We start from the raw sequence: 15889 nt of genomic DNA, 5'->3' as shown, positions 1-15889 counted from the left end.
AAAGGAGAAAGTAAAAATAATCTAATACTTGCTTCTGTACCAAAACAACCTTTTTTCTATTGGTCTGAAAAACATCTTCACACTTTTGCGATGAAAATGCTGATGCACCGTGTGATCTTTTTTGCAAATGGAAACCTGTGACAGTAGTTTTTCACTGTGCTGATGGTTTATGTGCATCATATTCATTGTTCTGTTAGTGTAAGTAAAAGTTTTTGCTGTATTTGCAGACAGTTTGTGTTTTGTCTGGCACACTTTACCACCTCTTGCTTCTGCTGACGTGCAGGTAAAGTGAGCTTGCACCTGTATCGCGACTCAATCAACATTTCTACTGGTTTGAATTGTCACATATTTTAATCGATTTTCAACTGACTCACAGAGAATTGTTACATCCCTAATAATTAGTATAATTAACTTGAACTATTACTAATACACTGTAAAACCCAAAAGGTTAATGTAACAAACTATTTGAGGAAACCGAGTGCAACAAAATATTTAAGTTTAAAAATTAATCGTAATGAGTACCGTGAACTTAATCCATTTGAGTAAACAAAGCAATTTGAGCACATTAAAACCCAAAACATGAAGAGAACTCGAACCCACTGAGTACTTTAAGGGTGCCTTCTTTAGTTTGGTTGAATCGCACTACAGTTTGTTTTCCCTCTTGGTGCGGTTCGTTTGGGCAGGTGTGAATGCAAAAATTGTACTCGAGTGCGCACCAAAAGTGGACCAAAAAAGCGTACTGAGACCTGCTTGAAGAGGTGGTCTTGGTACGGTTTCAAACGAAACCAAAGCCATCAGTGTAGTGTGAAAACGACCCAAAGATGGCAGAAAATGCAACAATGTATCATTTATTTCGCTTGGTCCGGACCAAATGAAGGGAACTACAGACGTGAAAGCACCCTAAAACCTAATAAGTTAAGTCAACTCAAACCATTTGAGGAAACCAACTGCTACAAACCATTTGAGTTAAAAAAAATTAATCTATACAAGTACTGTGAACTTACTCCATCTAAGTTGAAGTAATGACGTATAATGAGTAATGAGAATAAGTAAAATTAACTTTTAGTCAATTTTGAGTTAACTACACTCATTTCATTTGAAAAAGTTGACTGTTGGGTTTTACAGTGTAGAAAACAATGGTCAGTTGACAAACAAATTTGTATAATAATTTGGAACATTTTTGACAGACATGCGCGTACTGGAAAATCTGCCAAAAACTGTTTACAATGGTGTCGACTGGGCTTAAACAGTTAATGACCTTTATCCACCAATTGAACACAGTTCAGGATGTTTACATGACCTTACACGTTGAGCGTAAGAGCTTGCATGTAAATGCACCCATTGATTGATCGCTAATCTGAATATTGGAGTAGAATGCGGCCATTTCGATGCGCATTAGGGCTCAGAGAGCTTTTCTGAGAGAAAGCACTCTAATGGAGACACAAGGACATGAAAACACACACTGAGAAAAGAGCAAGATCTCCAAGACTCTTAATGGCAGACATAATAGCAGAATAGCCATTTTGCTATATGGTACGGTCAAAACATAGCAGGAAAAATCTGTATTGACAGAACCTTAGAGAACATAACAAGAGGGCTGGGGTGAACGGATGGATTTCATTTCCACAGCAATCTGTCTGACAATGGCACGTCTTTAAAAAAAGGACTAATTTCATCGATTAAAATCGAAGAGTGCAATTATGATGGCATTTGTCAGGCGTTTAATATGAGCTGCTCTTCCTTGCCAGCGCTTAACAATGACACAGCAGAAGAGGCCAGCTGAGTTAATAGCAGGACCATTTCTCTGAGACCAATACTCAGAAACCCCCTCCAGGGCCCAGTCAATGTCACAGCTTCTCGTGTCGCATCATTTCCCTTGCTAGGAGGGGGAGAGAGGCCAAGTATTGATCAGCCTGTAATCAGACAAGCTGTTTGGAGCAGCAGGAAAAACTCCTTGCAGAAGTGCCTCTTGGCTTCACCGGAGATGAAGTGCAGTTTTTGTAGCCTTGTTGGAGGGATGAGTGGGGAGGGAGATGGCAGTGATCCCCTCGGCTGACACCATCCATTAAGTCCGGCCTTGTTTGACAGCGCACATCTGATCTGCTGGCTGAGGGAGAGAGACGAATGTGGACTTCTCTGAGGTGCATCAATGACAGCGTAAGTCAAATCTACATCGCTCATCAATCATGACGCTACGAAAATAGCAAATCAAGGGCTAAATCGTGACAAGTAAGTGGATTTGTTATTATCATGCATGCCAAATATGCAGCAAAAACACATTTGTTCTGTGATTCTTTCCTGCTTAGTCATTCAGTCAAGATATGGATCCGTGTACAATATCAAATGTGAAAGGTCATGAGCTTGACCCTAACACAGAAAAGTTCAGAGGCCAATGCTAGAAAAATATTGATGGAATTGTTGTCAAAAAAGGACCACTTTAAAAAACATGGTTCATAAAAGGCTCTCCACGCATATTAACAGATCATTTTAAGAATCAAGAAGCTTATTTAAGTGTTGTTTATAACCCAGTTCTGTTTTTGTAAAATCTGTCGCTGTCAAAACACTTCATTACTGATTTTCTGGAGCTTAACCATCCTACACTGACTGTTAACACGCTCTCAACATGATTTCTTAAATTGTATATAGATTTTAACTGTTGTTAGAGGTAGATTAGAGTCATTTTTTCTAATATTTCACAGAAGGTCACTGTAGTGTAAATCAGCTCGAAACATCGGAACTCTAAATCTCTTAGTGCAAAAACATTTTTTTATTGAAAGCAAACATAATGGGTTCTGTTGTGTCATTCCATTGGTGTGCAGTGTAGCTGTGTCCCAAACGGCACACTATACATTATGCACTTACACACTCAACAGCATTGTATATGTAAGTAGTGTTGTCCCAGATGGAACACTAACATTTTTTTAGTAAACTTTTAATCTTTGAATTGAATTTTTAATGAAGTTCCATGCCAGTAAGACAAATTTGATGGCAGAAGTTAAAAAAAAAAGGTACAGTTTGTGGCAGGCTTTTTAAATAAGACTAAAAATAAAAGATAATGCAGCACTCACTATATTGGATTAGGCCACAATGTCGATTGTGAAAACACACAATGTGATTGGTCTATACCAGGGGTTCCCAAACCTTTCAGCCCGCAACCCCCCAAAATAACAATTCTAGTTACTTGCGACCCCCACTATCCTTGAAAGTGGTTAAAAACATATGAATATTACACAAAACAATGCACACACACACACTAAAAAGCCTATATAAACACAAACATATTGATAGCACAAAGTGCAACAATCTAAAAACAAGACTTTTTAATAGTCATTTATTAATTTGTTTAATTTAATATAAACCTCACCGAATGAAACTGGTGGGCACAACATGTACAGCAAAAGTCTATTCTTGATTCCATTTTGAAGACTGCCACTTGGGGATCATCCTCCATGTTCATTTTTGGTCTTAATTTTTAATGTAGCCTATGTGAGTGCCTTAAAGGTGTCAAAGTTTAACATTGTGCCATAATCACGTAAGAGGTTGCAATCCAATGGAAAGAAAAAACTAATTGAAAGGCAGATGGGTTTTTATTTGCAGATTGTTTTTTAATATAACTATTGAATACTATTTTAAAATTCTGAAGGTTAAAGATAAAATATGGTAATTCTAATAATTTTATCAAATTTCTTTGATTTTTGAACATCACCAAGCGACCCCTGCTCATTGTTCCGACCCCAACTTTGGGAACTACTGGTCTATACCATGAAATTTGATGAATATTATTTATGTTTTTGACTCAAATTATTTTCAAAGTATCACATAAATGTCCATCTATTATTTTAATATGCAAAACTGTTATCCAACCATAGCAGTGCGCCCATATATTTTGAATGTGACACGCTTAAAACATGATAACATGATGGAATATAGACTATTACCTAAAACCTAAGATTTTTATGCAAACACCCTGACACAAAGAATATTTACATAAAAATGCAGTTTATTATTACTTCATAAAGCTTATGGTTTTATAAATATTAAAAGTTGTCCATTTACAGTTTAGCAGTTTGCATTAAAGGTCAGTTTTGTGAACTAGAAATATAGCTTTTCAGTAAAACTAAATGCATTTAAAGACAACTGTCATAAAAAATAATAATACAAAAAAATCACAATATGGGCCTTTCCAAAACAGCAGCACCATCACAAGAAGGCATTAACTTCCAAGTTACTGAGCCAGATCCACAGACAGAGAGAAGGACCCTACGAGTGAGAATGCGTGTTTTCCTGCATGAATGCACCAGTATATGTGTTTTAGTGATATATGACAGCCTCCTATGCTCCATTTGAAGAAGCGGAACAGCGTGATGTGTGTGTGTTCCTATTTAAGCACATCTGCTTTCTCGACCAGCGCTCGGCCATCTGGAACTGCCTTTCTGCTAGAGTGCTTCAGTCGAGCCTCTCACGAGTTCCTTATTTTCAGTTAACGATCTGCTCTGAAACTATCAAAAACAAAGTGTTCTGCTGTCACGGCCTAACCGACAAATTTCTGAGCTCTATGAACGGGCAAATAAAGCAGTCTTTACCAAATTAAGTAAGAATAGCCTCAAATTTTCCATCTGAAAATGAGTTTCACAGCTGATTGACTTTGATAAGCTCGGTATTATTCAGAGCAAATGAATACTCAACTGGTGAGAAAATGGAGAGAGCATCTATAGGGATGAAAATTGACACTCAGCATGAATTGTGGTAACGGTTGTAATTAACATCACTCAGAGGCATCTACGAGGCGGCTTAAAGCTCAGAATAAACGTTCCTGACAAAACAAGGAATGAGGGGAAAAGAAGGAGCGAGGATGAAAGGGACTGGACGGATGGAGGCAAGGGACTCGGCACAAACTACCACATACAGCTCTGTCTCACTTTCCCAAGGTTGCAATTAATTCTTCCTCTCATCTTGTGGATCTTTGATGTGACTACACTTCCATTTAAAGTATTAATGTGCGCGCACACACACATACACTGGAGCCTAGGAAAGCCGGCGCAAATCCTGCTAACTAATGACTCTCACTTATCTTAAAAACTAATGGGAGGAAATTCCCAAGGAGGTGTTCGGTTTAACACAATCAAATGTTTTGTTCCGAGTGAGCAATCGCTACTTCTACCAAATCCTGTAGATTAACCAAAATAAAAGGCGTTTGTGCCCTTGAAATTGACAAATGGCATTAAACCACATTAAATCAGATGAGGCGTTAGCCTTAGTGGCCTTCAAACTTTTCAGAACATGTCTGATTTAATAAGAGCACTAATTTAAAAAAGCACCACCTTGATACTATGTATTATTAATGTGATTTGGTTTTTATCACAGTATTTGAATAAGCATAGAAAATACAGAGTTTACGTAAAATAAAGCATATTATTAAAAATAAACAACATTTACAGTTCAATTTGTCGTATTTTATAAAACATCAACTTTTATGGCTGTTTCCAGTGGTACAGTCCGATATGTTTGCAATTATATAAAATAAATAAACAAATGCAACATATATGAACACAGCCCCTTAAAGTCTCAGATATGTTACCAATTACAGAAAAACTACACCCGACATACATTTAGTCCTTATTTGGCTTCAAAAACAACATGTAACATATAGCCAACAGTCAGTGCAAACCTCTCATCTGCATCTTTAATCTTCAACAGCACCTGTAACCTCTTGTTAGAAAAAAATTCTGTCATTCTGAGATCATAATAGTCCAAAAGGTGATGATAAGAGTAAAACATTGCAGTTTGTTCAAGTTTTAGGTGTTCTGAAAAAAAGTTTTTGAGCTTCTTATTTTTTTTATTCGTTTGTCACTCTCACGTTTGTCCATTTCTGAAAGGATCAGATGTCAGAAGCGCTTTAATAATCATGAACATGTTATTATCATCAGCTCAAGAAGTTTGTAATTTCAAATATAGACGTGCAGTGAGCTCTCTCTCTTTAGAAAGTAAAACCGCTTGTGCTTTAAACGGCCTTGTAAATAACATCGAAGAACAGGGTAGATTCTGTTCTTCTTCTTGGCTTTGTGGCTGTTCATCAGGATGTTGACAAGGTTTGTTTGAGCTTGGGGTGGACCATGGCTCGTTACTATATGCATATATTATTACTGTGTAATGTCTCGGCTGTGTATTTAAAAACGGCTCTTCCTATGTTTTCATTCTCCTGGCTTGTGCACGCGCTAGTGACGTGTCTCTGTAAACCAATAGCGTTCAGCTGTGCATCTTGCTCCGCTATTTAGTACCGTTTTGTTGTGCCAGGTACCCTTTCGAAAGGGTACCCAAAAAGTGGTACAGTACGGCACTTTTAACAGTGGAAACAGCCATAAAAGCGTACCGAACTGTACAGTACCACTCTGTGGAAATGGGGCATTAAATTTCACCTTTTTAAAATATCAATATACTATATAAACATATAGTATATTTATCTGTTTTATCTATTTTTTATTGTTATTTTTATAATTCTTATTATTTGTTTTTATTTTTATTATTTGTTTTCATTTTCTTATACTTGTCTCTTTTATTCTTGTTTATGTAAAGCACTCTGAATTGCCACTGTGTATGAAATGTGCTATATAAATAAACTTGCCTTGCCTCGCCTTAATGACTTCACTTTTGATTATAAATTTGCAGTCAGAAAACATATTGTACAATCCAGGAAAAAAGGTAAACTTGGCAGAAGAGTTGGCCATATCGTCCAAAGCTGAAAAATATTTGGAAGCAGTCAAAATTTACCAGTATAATTTTTTAATTACCTTCTTTATTTACTTTCTTTCCACCAGATCACCAGGCGGACCACAGAGAACCACAGGCAAGACACACACTAATGGCATAAAGAGTTTTGGGATTGCTGGAATAATCTAATTTATAATTGAGTACGACACGTGAACGGTGGGGTCATAAAATCAGAGGAGAAATGACAAGAAAGCAAACAGCCTCCGAGTGTTTTCACAGTGAGCAGAAGGAGGAGGAGGAGTGCTGTGTGGGAATATGCAAATGAGACAGAGACAAAGAGACAGGGAGTTATAAGAGAACATAAACAAAGCTCTGTAAACAAACCTCCTCAGGTCACTCCGCAGTAGGAGAAGGAGATTAAAATAGGAGGGTGCGAATGTGTTTGTATACGCCTGTGAAGGAGGAGGAGGTGCATCCACATCATCACACAGCTCCTCATGACTCCCCGCTAAAGCACGGTACCTGCACGCGTGGTTGCTATGGAGATCCAGTGTGGCGTAAGAACAGAGGGACCAACCGCTGAACCGGCTCTGGCTCTTAACCCGGAGAAGGGAAAAAAAGCGCACACACCAACAAAGGGAATGATTTATTAAGTCCACTGTATTCTAAGCCCCATTATCCAACCCACATAAAACCTGCAAGCGTTTCAACTGATCTGATTTATGTTGAAGGCAATCTCAAAGGACACCTCCCTTTCCAAGATGCTCTCTTATTATCCTCGCCTGGCTGGGCTGAGCGGAAAAATGACATGTCATAATAATCTTGAGAACGGCAATCGGATGGAGCGGAAACGCACACGCTCCCCACCTTATTTACAGGCTGAAATGTTTTTCGTCGGGGCGAAAAAGCCTGACATAATTTCCTTATAAATAATTGACTTCTCCCATGTTAAAATCTCCTGAGAGGCTTTGGGCTTTATTCACAAGAGGCCACTGCAGCATGCGCTGCAAATTAGCCTTTCACCGACGCCTCGTCTGCTCGCCAGTGAACAATGCACCGAGAGACTCGCTCTCCTCCCTTTATGCCTGTCCCCAAGTAATAACCTTCAACTAACCTTTAAACCTCGGTGAATAATTTAAATCCTATTTTCATATCAATGGGGGGTATTTTATCCGTATACTTTGCCGTCAGAGGGAGGCATAATAAAGTTTTCCCATGTGATTGAGGGAAGAGGAAAGGGGGGGGTGGGGATGAGTGAAAAACGAGCGGCTGATAGAGAGAGAGAGAGAGAGAGAGAGAGAGAGAGAGGAAGGAGGAAGTGGAGGGAGCTGGAGATGCTATCTGAAGACATTAATGCAAGCATGAATTATTCAGTAATGACTACAAGATCTGTCATAAAAAATGCTGCTAACATCTGCAGCGTGTTGCGAGGGGGCTGTGGGGAGTGGGCAAGCCGCCGAGGAAAGGCGCTGAAGATAAACATGACAAATTGGCAGATCATCTGTTCAATTAGGACAGCGGAGCAGGTGCACCCAGCGAGCCAAGCTGTACCACACGGTGACACACTTACCAGCCAAAAACCAAGGGCATGATGGGAAATACCTTGTTTGCATGACAGTGATTTAGAGCAGTGTGCCATTGGATATCCACAGAAAAAAAAACTAGGGGGAGAAAAAAAAAATCTGATATTCCCCTTGGTGCTCATTAAAATTCGACTGCAGCCTCCACCCTCTCTCTTTTTTTTTCTCTCCTCGCTCTCTCTCTCGCTCGCTCCATCTTTGTGCTCTTGGCTCTCTCTTAGCTGCCTCCCTGGACCTTCCAGGATCATCTCTTATTAATTCATAAAACATACTGCTCCAGTGATTGGGCCCTGGGAGCAGCAGAGCAGCAAAACATGAGATATGGGAAAATATCACACGTGTCTGCAGCCAGGCTGCGAGAGAGAGCGAGAGAGAGAGAGAGAGTAAGTGGTGAACAGGGAACGAGGACTGTGTATATGAGACAGCAAGGGGGAGGGGGGGGCAGGAAAGGAGGTAGAGAGAGAGAGAAAGAGGGAAACATGTTTTGAAATATTAATCCATGGCTCTGGCCGTGGGCTGGTACACAGAGATGAAAAAGGCGAGAGAACCTTTGAAGCGGGAGGGGATGTTCTCTGCTGTCTCAAGGTAGACTACGCAGTCGGCCATGTTGGAAAGTAGAGGAGAAGAGACATGACAGCACTCCGAATGACTAACTTTCACCGCGGCCTCTTAATATTTCAAAGACGCCTAATTGGTTCGGCAACGTCTGGTCCTTCTAAAAAGATCCTGGCAATCTGCCTGAATGTACGCCAATTGCTTCAATCCAAATATTTCCTCGTGAATTTCCATCGCAAATGGATGCTCTTCAAAAACAAATTCGCTAAATCACTCCGAAAAGAGCACATTGAGGAAAGTAATTATCATTAAGACACACTTTGGCTAAGCATCTTGATGAACATGCTTTTCTATATCCAGAAGAATAACATTGAGAGGGCATCCTCTCTCTTTCTTTCTCTCTCTCTCTCGCTCGCTCATTTTCCACCGTGCAGCACCCTGCTGGGAAACTCTAAATTACCCACAGTCTGGCTATTCTGTACTCATAATAATGATAAAGTTTCTTTTTTCTAATTATGCAAAGAACACTCAATTAGCATAACTCGTCCTCTGTGTCACTACAAACAGCAGAACGCCCCGAGGGGCTGCCATAGTTTCGCTGCACGGCTGTTGTTTTTTTTTCTTCCTCTCATTGTTTTTCAGCGCGGTAATGAAGATATTTGTTAATGAAGATATGAACAAGCACCAAGACCACCTTCTCCCCCACCGACTGTGCAGGTGGATGCCGCAGGGAAATAAAACGCTGGTTTAATCATCGCCCCCTTCAGGTCTGCTGCGGTACCGCAGTGACTCAGGCCTGCAGGGGAGATTAAAGATGATCAAATAAAAACGGATCAAAAACACCAAAATTCTTAACCCTACCAAGCAGAATGTTACACCTTTGGGGGGAGGGGGATTGTTAAAAAGCAAGCTGCACTACTTAAGACCTGTTGGCGCTTCTGTTCAGGATGTGATAACGTCCATCAAAAAACACCCCGGGTTCAAATATACATTTTGCAAACACGTGCGCGCACACACACACACATGCATGTAGGCTAGGCAGTCCAGCTCTCATCAAGAGGATGCATAGCAGAAGCATATGTCACTATAAATTCTGAATCCATAGAGACATTGGCTAGAGGCGGGAGACAGACTGGAAATAATGGACATGGAGGAAGTATAGAAAGATGAGATTGCAGTTGAGCTTAAATAATTAGGCATGACATCGCTAATAAGTACACAATGAACCCTGAGCTGCTGTGTTGGTGATCTGTCTGTGTAACTCTGGAATCTGGGATGCTCGCTGACAGAAAAGAGAAAATTACTGTAGAAAAGAAGATGAATACAAAATTGATTTATGGAGCCTGAACATAAGGGTCATTTCTGTCATACTTTTCATTGTCTCATGTGTCTTAATATATTTTAATATTTAATTCCATTAAAGTTTGAGCTAAATAAAAATAGCTTTATCAAAATGTCAGTTAACTGAACAGAGTTGTATTTTTTTTATTTCCAATATTGGAGGTTTTTCATCATTGTGCTGTTGTGTCAAAATAATCTGGGTTGTCTATATTACTTTCAATTCTTTGTAATATTGTTGTCTTTTCCATAAAGTAACAAGGCCAGATTTCATTATCATCGTCTCCTAGAAAATCAAGTTGTTTTTTGGCAGGAAATTAGCAGCACAAACAAAAGTGTTAGCAATGCTTAAGGGATATTTACAGTTTTTTTTCAGTTGCTAACCAGCGTTTACCCAACCAGTTGTCACATTCTCAAAACTCTAAACACAATTAGCAAAGCTAAAAGATATCGGTCTTTTGTTACCATATATTCACCCATTTCATGTCATTTTCACCCAGCATGCAGTCACTGAACACATTTCCACTAGGGTTGCATGGTTTACCGATACAATATTAGTTTCGTGATACTATGGGTCCAAAATACTGGCCGTGCGACTGTAGTTTGTAAACGGTAGTATCGTCATTATTGGTCTGTCTACAATACATAATGTTGCATGTTGAAAATTCACTAAAATGCTTCATTTCTGCTCCTGTCAATATGATTTAGTAGCTACAACAACTGTGACAATCTCTTAAAAAGAGCAACCCACAAAGTAAAATTGTGAATTACCTGATAAAACTGAAAAAAAAAAACAATAGACACTGGAAACATTGCAACTGAATTTTTGACCACTTCATAAAGCCTAATTTGGTTGGAAAATGCTCTTTTTATAACAAATTTATGTTGGTATAATTTGCATCTTTATTTTAATGTTTTTTTTTTTTTGTTGGTCAGACTTTTATAAAATAAAAAAAAGAACAAATCCATTTTAGGTGAAGTGACATGCACATACTTTTTTTCAATAATGAAGGAATCATTAATTCAATTCAAGTAGGCCTATTATAACATATAAAATATAGGATTTCTGACTATTTTCTTTATTTCATGAATTTGAGTTATAAATTAAAGTATTGCAATACTACTTGGTATCTTGATACTTCAGCTGGTATAGTATTGCTACATGAATTAACGGTATCGTGACAACCCTAATTTCCACAATATTTACATTTTCTTAACAGACAAACTAAACCTCACAACAAAATGATGATCCCACAATAGCAAAAACAATATTTCAAACCTTAGATACAGTATAAAAACCTCTGCTTCTGCAATGATATCAGTTCAAAAACAATATCAATATCAAAAATATATCTCAGCTGATAATAAACAAACAATTAAATAATTAACACACAGATGATTTATGTTGGGTAAATTGGGCCAACCACAACTGATTGTAGACAGTCTGACTTAGACTGGCAGGAGTATTTTTTTCCTCTTATACAGTAAAAGGATGACTTTGAGGAGTGATGTGGATGAAAACAAGTGACCTAACCCTGAAGATTATAGAGATTAGAAACAGTTATTTTGGGTTTTTTTTTTTTTAGATCCCCATTTTTATCTGGCCTTTTTGCTGTTGTTGTGTTGTTGTATTTTTGTTCGGAATGCTGAGGTATGTTTCATGGATATTTTGTTCACTGTACAGCAATACTGGAGAACATGTTTTGTTCTATCATACCGTGTTTCTACTGTACCTCCTGTAGTAAACAGTAAAGAAAAACACTCATTTGTTTCTTACTGGAATACTTTTGGAATTTTTGGAATTACTGTACATGTGGACATTTGTCAAAAAGGTAGATTTTTTACCTTTAAAACTGAAACATAAAAGTCTCTGCAGTTTTTTTAATGTCAACAATAGCCAGTATTTTGAAACCTAGTGTACTTTGATTGACTACATGCACCTTGTGAAGTGATAACAAGTGTTATTCTTTGACAGAATCATATCATTTTAAGTGAGATTTCCAGTATTTTAGTAAAGTTTGTGTGTGCAGAGAAGGATGTGTTCTGATTTGAAATGAAGAGTTAGTACATATTTAACAAAATGTATTTTAAGGATAAAAAATGATCTGTTTGGCCAATTGTGTTTTAGGTGTGTGAGTCTGTGTTAAAAGTTTAGAAAAACATCTGAAGTATGGGTAAGCCACTTGTTGGCGATTGAAAAAACTGTAACCCAAAAGCAAAAACTCAGTCATCATTTACTCATCCTGGTGTTCTATTGTCAAATGTCCTTCTTTCAATTACAGAACACAAAAAGAGAATGAAAAAACATAGTTATAAAACTCAGTTTTTTACCTATAAGAAGAAAAGTGTGTGTTTTGTTCATAATCATGTGTTTTTTCTGGCGAGTTTGCATTTACATGTATGCTATTATTGTCACGAATCTGCAGTATAACAAAGATCAGAATTTAAGCATTATATTTAGATTTGAAGACGAGATTTCTCTCTCTCTCTCTCTCTCTCTCTCTCTCTCTTTAAAATGTTACATTCGATTTAATAACATTAGAAAAATTCATTCATTTGTTTTCTTTTCGGCTTAGTCCCTTTATTGATCAGGAGTCGCCACAGCTGAATGAACCGCCAACTTATCCAGCATATGTTTTACGCAGCAGATACCCTTCCAGCTGCAACCCATCACTGTGAAACACCCATACACTCTCATTCACATGTATATACTACGGACAATTTAGCTTACTCAATTGACCTATACCACGTTGACTTGTGGGGGAAACACGAGCACCTGGAGGAAACATGCGAACACTGGAGGAACATACAAACTCCACACAGAAAAGCTAACTGACCAAGCCGGGGGCTCAAACCAGTAACCTTCTTGCTGTGAGGCGATCGTGCTATCCACTACGCCATCGTGACACCCATAACAAAAATATAAATATCAAAATCTAACAAAATTAATATAAAAAATGTTAAACAAATATAAAAATGAACCTAAAACCCTATATAAACTAACTGACAATCTCTCTCTGAGAAATGGCCTGCGCTAGCTCTTTATTTCCATTCTGTTCATTTTCTTTTCATTATGCACATAATCAAGCTATAATTAAAAGTGTAAGCGCATACATACTATAAGTGCACATTTCTGCAGGTCTGTTTAACTCTTTTATAAAAATTCTTCATTGCAATACAAACATATTCATATTTCAAAAGTCCAAAATGTAGTGCATGACAGGAATGTCCTGTAAACAGACTTTCTCTCTCTCTCTCTCTCTTCACATGTACACAGAAGGAAATAACTAACAGGGAGGAGCACCTGTATCCTGCCTCTTAAGACCACATACTGCACAGGAACTATTTGCTTACAACTGGCCTGTCTTCAAATTAAGTTCCTAAGAGGCCAGTGTCAGAGAAGAGCAAAACCAGAAGCCACCAAGAGACATGCAGTCCAATTACGACCCATACTCCACTTCAAGGACGGCAAGCCATTACTCAGCCTAAAGGGCACTGTGACTAATTCAGTGTAAGGACCCAAATTAGCGTCATTAAGACCCTGATTAGCTAAATCAAGTGCTTCTCAATACGGAGGTAAATGTAGTTCAGTAGACTAAATCCAGTCCCAAAACCCCACTGTCCAGACCTCAGCAAGAAACAAGAATTCTTTATCTTAAGCCATGTTTTCCAGCTGATCTTAACATGCATATTAACATGCAAGTGGTCAAGCCAGAGGGGATTACTCATTCTACTTTTTCTACCTGGCAGGGGCATGCATTCAGATGGGCAGTCATGGCATTTAATTGCATTATAAACGATGATTTAGTGTTTACGACATCAAGTTTATAACTATTCTGTAAAAATGTCATTTGTTAGTTTGTTTGTAGCATACCAAGAACTATTTAATTTTCTGATTAATTTACTTATATAATGCTAAATTACTGTAATGGTTGGGTGGCTTAGGGTTTATTGCACATTTGCTATGTAAATTTGTTTATTAAATTTGTACTTATATTTGCATATAAACTTTTAAGAAATTGTTCAGCAGGAAGTTTTTTTTTCCAATTAAAAAGCCATTCTTTAATGTCATGCAACATCGTTTTGTTACTTTTTTCTAAAGTAATGGTTCATGCATTGCACAGGCACTGGTATGGTATAATAAAAAACATAGCTATGAGTGAGTGGGAAAGCAAGAGAATAAAAAGCATGTTAATGGCAAATACAATTTAAGCAGAGTATGCATAAATTGTTTTGGTGTTCTTTCTCACTACACATCACATAACATTCATATGTTAGGACCAGAGTTGGGTATAATGTGTTCCACAGTATTATAATAACATTTTTAGGGAACGAGTATTGTAACGAATTACATTTTAGATTTGTGCAATTTGATTGCAGTTACTAAAGTGTAATTGCGTTACTTACGTTTCAAATATAGTTCTTAGAAGAAAAAAATGCTTCTTTTTAATAACATTTTCTAAATAACAAAATAAGCATGCGCTTTTAAATAGCTGGAGAATGCGAGCTGAAATAGCTGCACCGAGAGTGATTGCTTCAAGTGGAAATACAGACATTGCTTTGATTTCATTAAGCATAAAAACTAAAATATTGCTGTGAAATGCGGTCTATGTCCAGTCTCTAAAGAACTTTTGGCTGCTTTTAACTCAACCAGCAACTTGTTCAAGCACTTGAACAGAAAGCATTCTATGACAATACTTGTTGCCAGCCGGCGCCCAAAATCCCGGCGGCCCAACTCAGCCTAAACAGGCTAAATTTAATTTTTGTTCAGGATCAGGAGTGAAGGTATCTTCCGAATGTGAAGAGAAGCGTAGCTGCTAATGGGGCCGTTCACATAACGTGCCTTTTGCATGCACAATATTGTTATTTTCCATGAAGGTGCACAGCTTGCGCACACATATTCGGAGCACATATTGCACATGCTTGCATTTTCCAGGCACACCAGTTGAAAACCACGAGTTTAGTAGACTAATTACCTCAGATAAACACACAGAACACCCAAAACTGCAGTGCTTTTGCATACTATAAATGTCAATGATTACAGGTATCCAGTTTTCTTCATGTCTTTATTTGTGTTAAAAAAAAAAAAAAAAAAAAAAAGACAAACAGGTTTGGAACAAGTGAATGATGAGAGAATTTTAAGTTTTACGTCTTTTGAATTGGTTATGCTGCTGTGGTCAACCTATTGTAAGGTTTGTCTGTGAATAATAAATTACTGAAAGAGCTGCAGTTTATTTTGTATATTTATAGGTATATTTTATATGGTTTAAAGGTATCTTAGGAATCAGATTACTTTTTACATTAAATAATTAGTAATGTAATCAAATTACAATTTTGCAGTAGTAATCAGTAATTTGCAATCTATTACTTTTTTAAGTAACTAACCCAACATTGGTTAGGACAGTAAGCCAAGGGTATGGGTGTTTTGTGGTCTACACTATACAACAGCAATCCTGATCAAACGCAATTTCGACTACCTCTCAAGTGATCAAAATTGGACAAGCTCAAACAATTTTTGACCACATTTAAACCTAATTTCGTTGTCCACCTGTGATCGGATTGATAAAAACGTACCTCAGTACCAGATGAATCAGTAGGGCTTAAGTTCAATCTTGAGTTTTGCGAAATCCACTTTTCTACTTTCCCCCATAGTCGCCTCAGGCAGAAATAAATACACATATATGGACTCAATGTGTGTGTGTGTGTGT

At 37.7% G+C, this 15889-nt stretch overlaps 1 long non-coding RNA gene across 1 annotated transcript; it reads left to right on the top strand.

The window, feature by feature from the left end:
* The first annotated feature begins 1910 nt into the window (after window positions 1-1910).
* Window positions 1911-12526, top strand: LOC141378819 (uncharacterized). The gene is made up of 2 exons (XR_015514934.1): window positions 1911-2157; window positions 6816-12526. It is a non-coding gene; the product is annotated as an uncharacterized LOC141378819 (long non-coding RNA).
* The last annotated feature ends 3363 nt before the right edge of the window (window positions 12527-15889 follow it).

Source organism: Danio rerio, chromosome 18 (genome assembly GCF_052040795.2).
Source record: "Danio rerio strain M-AB ecotype USA chromosome 18, GRCz13ab, whole genome shotgun sequence".
Lineage (NCBI taxonomy): Eukaryota > Metazoa > Chordata > Actinopteri > Cypriniformes > Danionidae > Danio > Danio rerio.
Note: the sequence above shows the minus strand (reverse complement) of the source record. Positions and strands in the feature narration are given on the sequence as shown.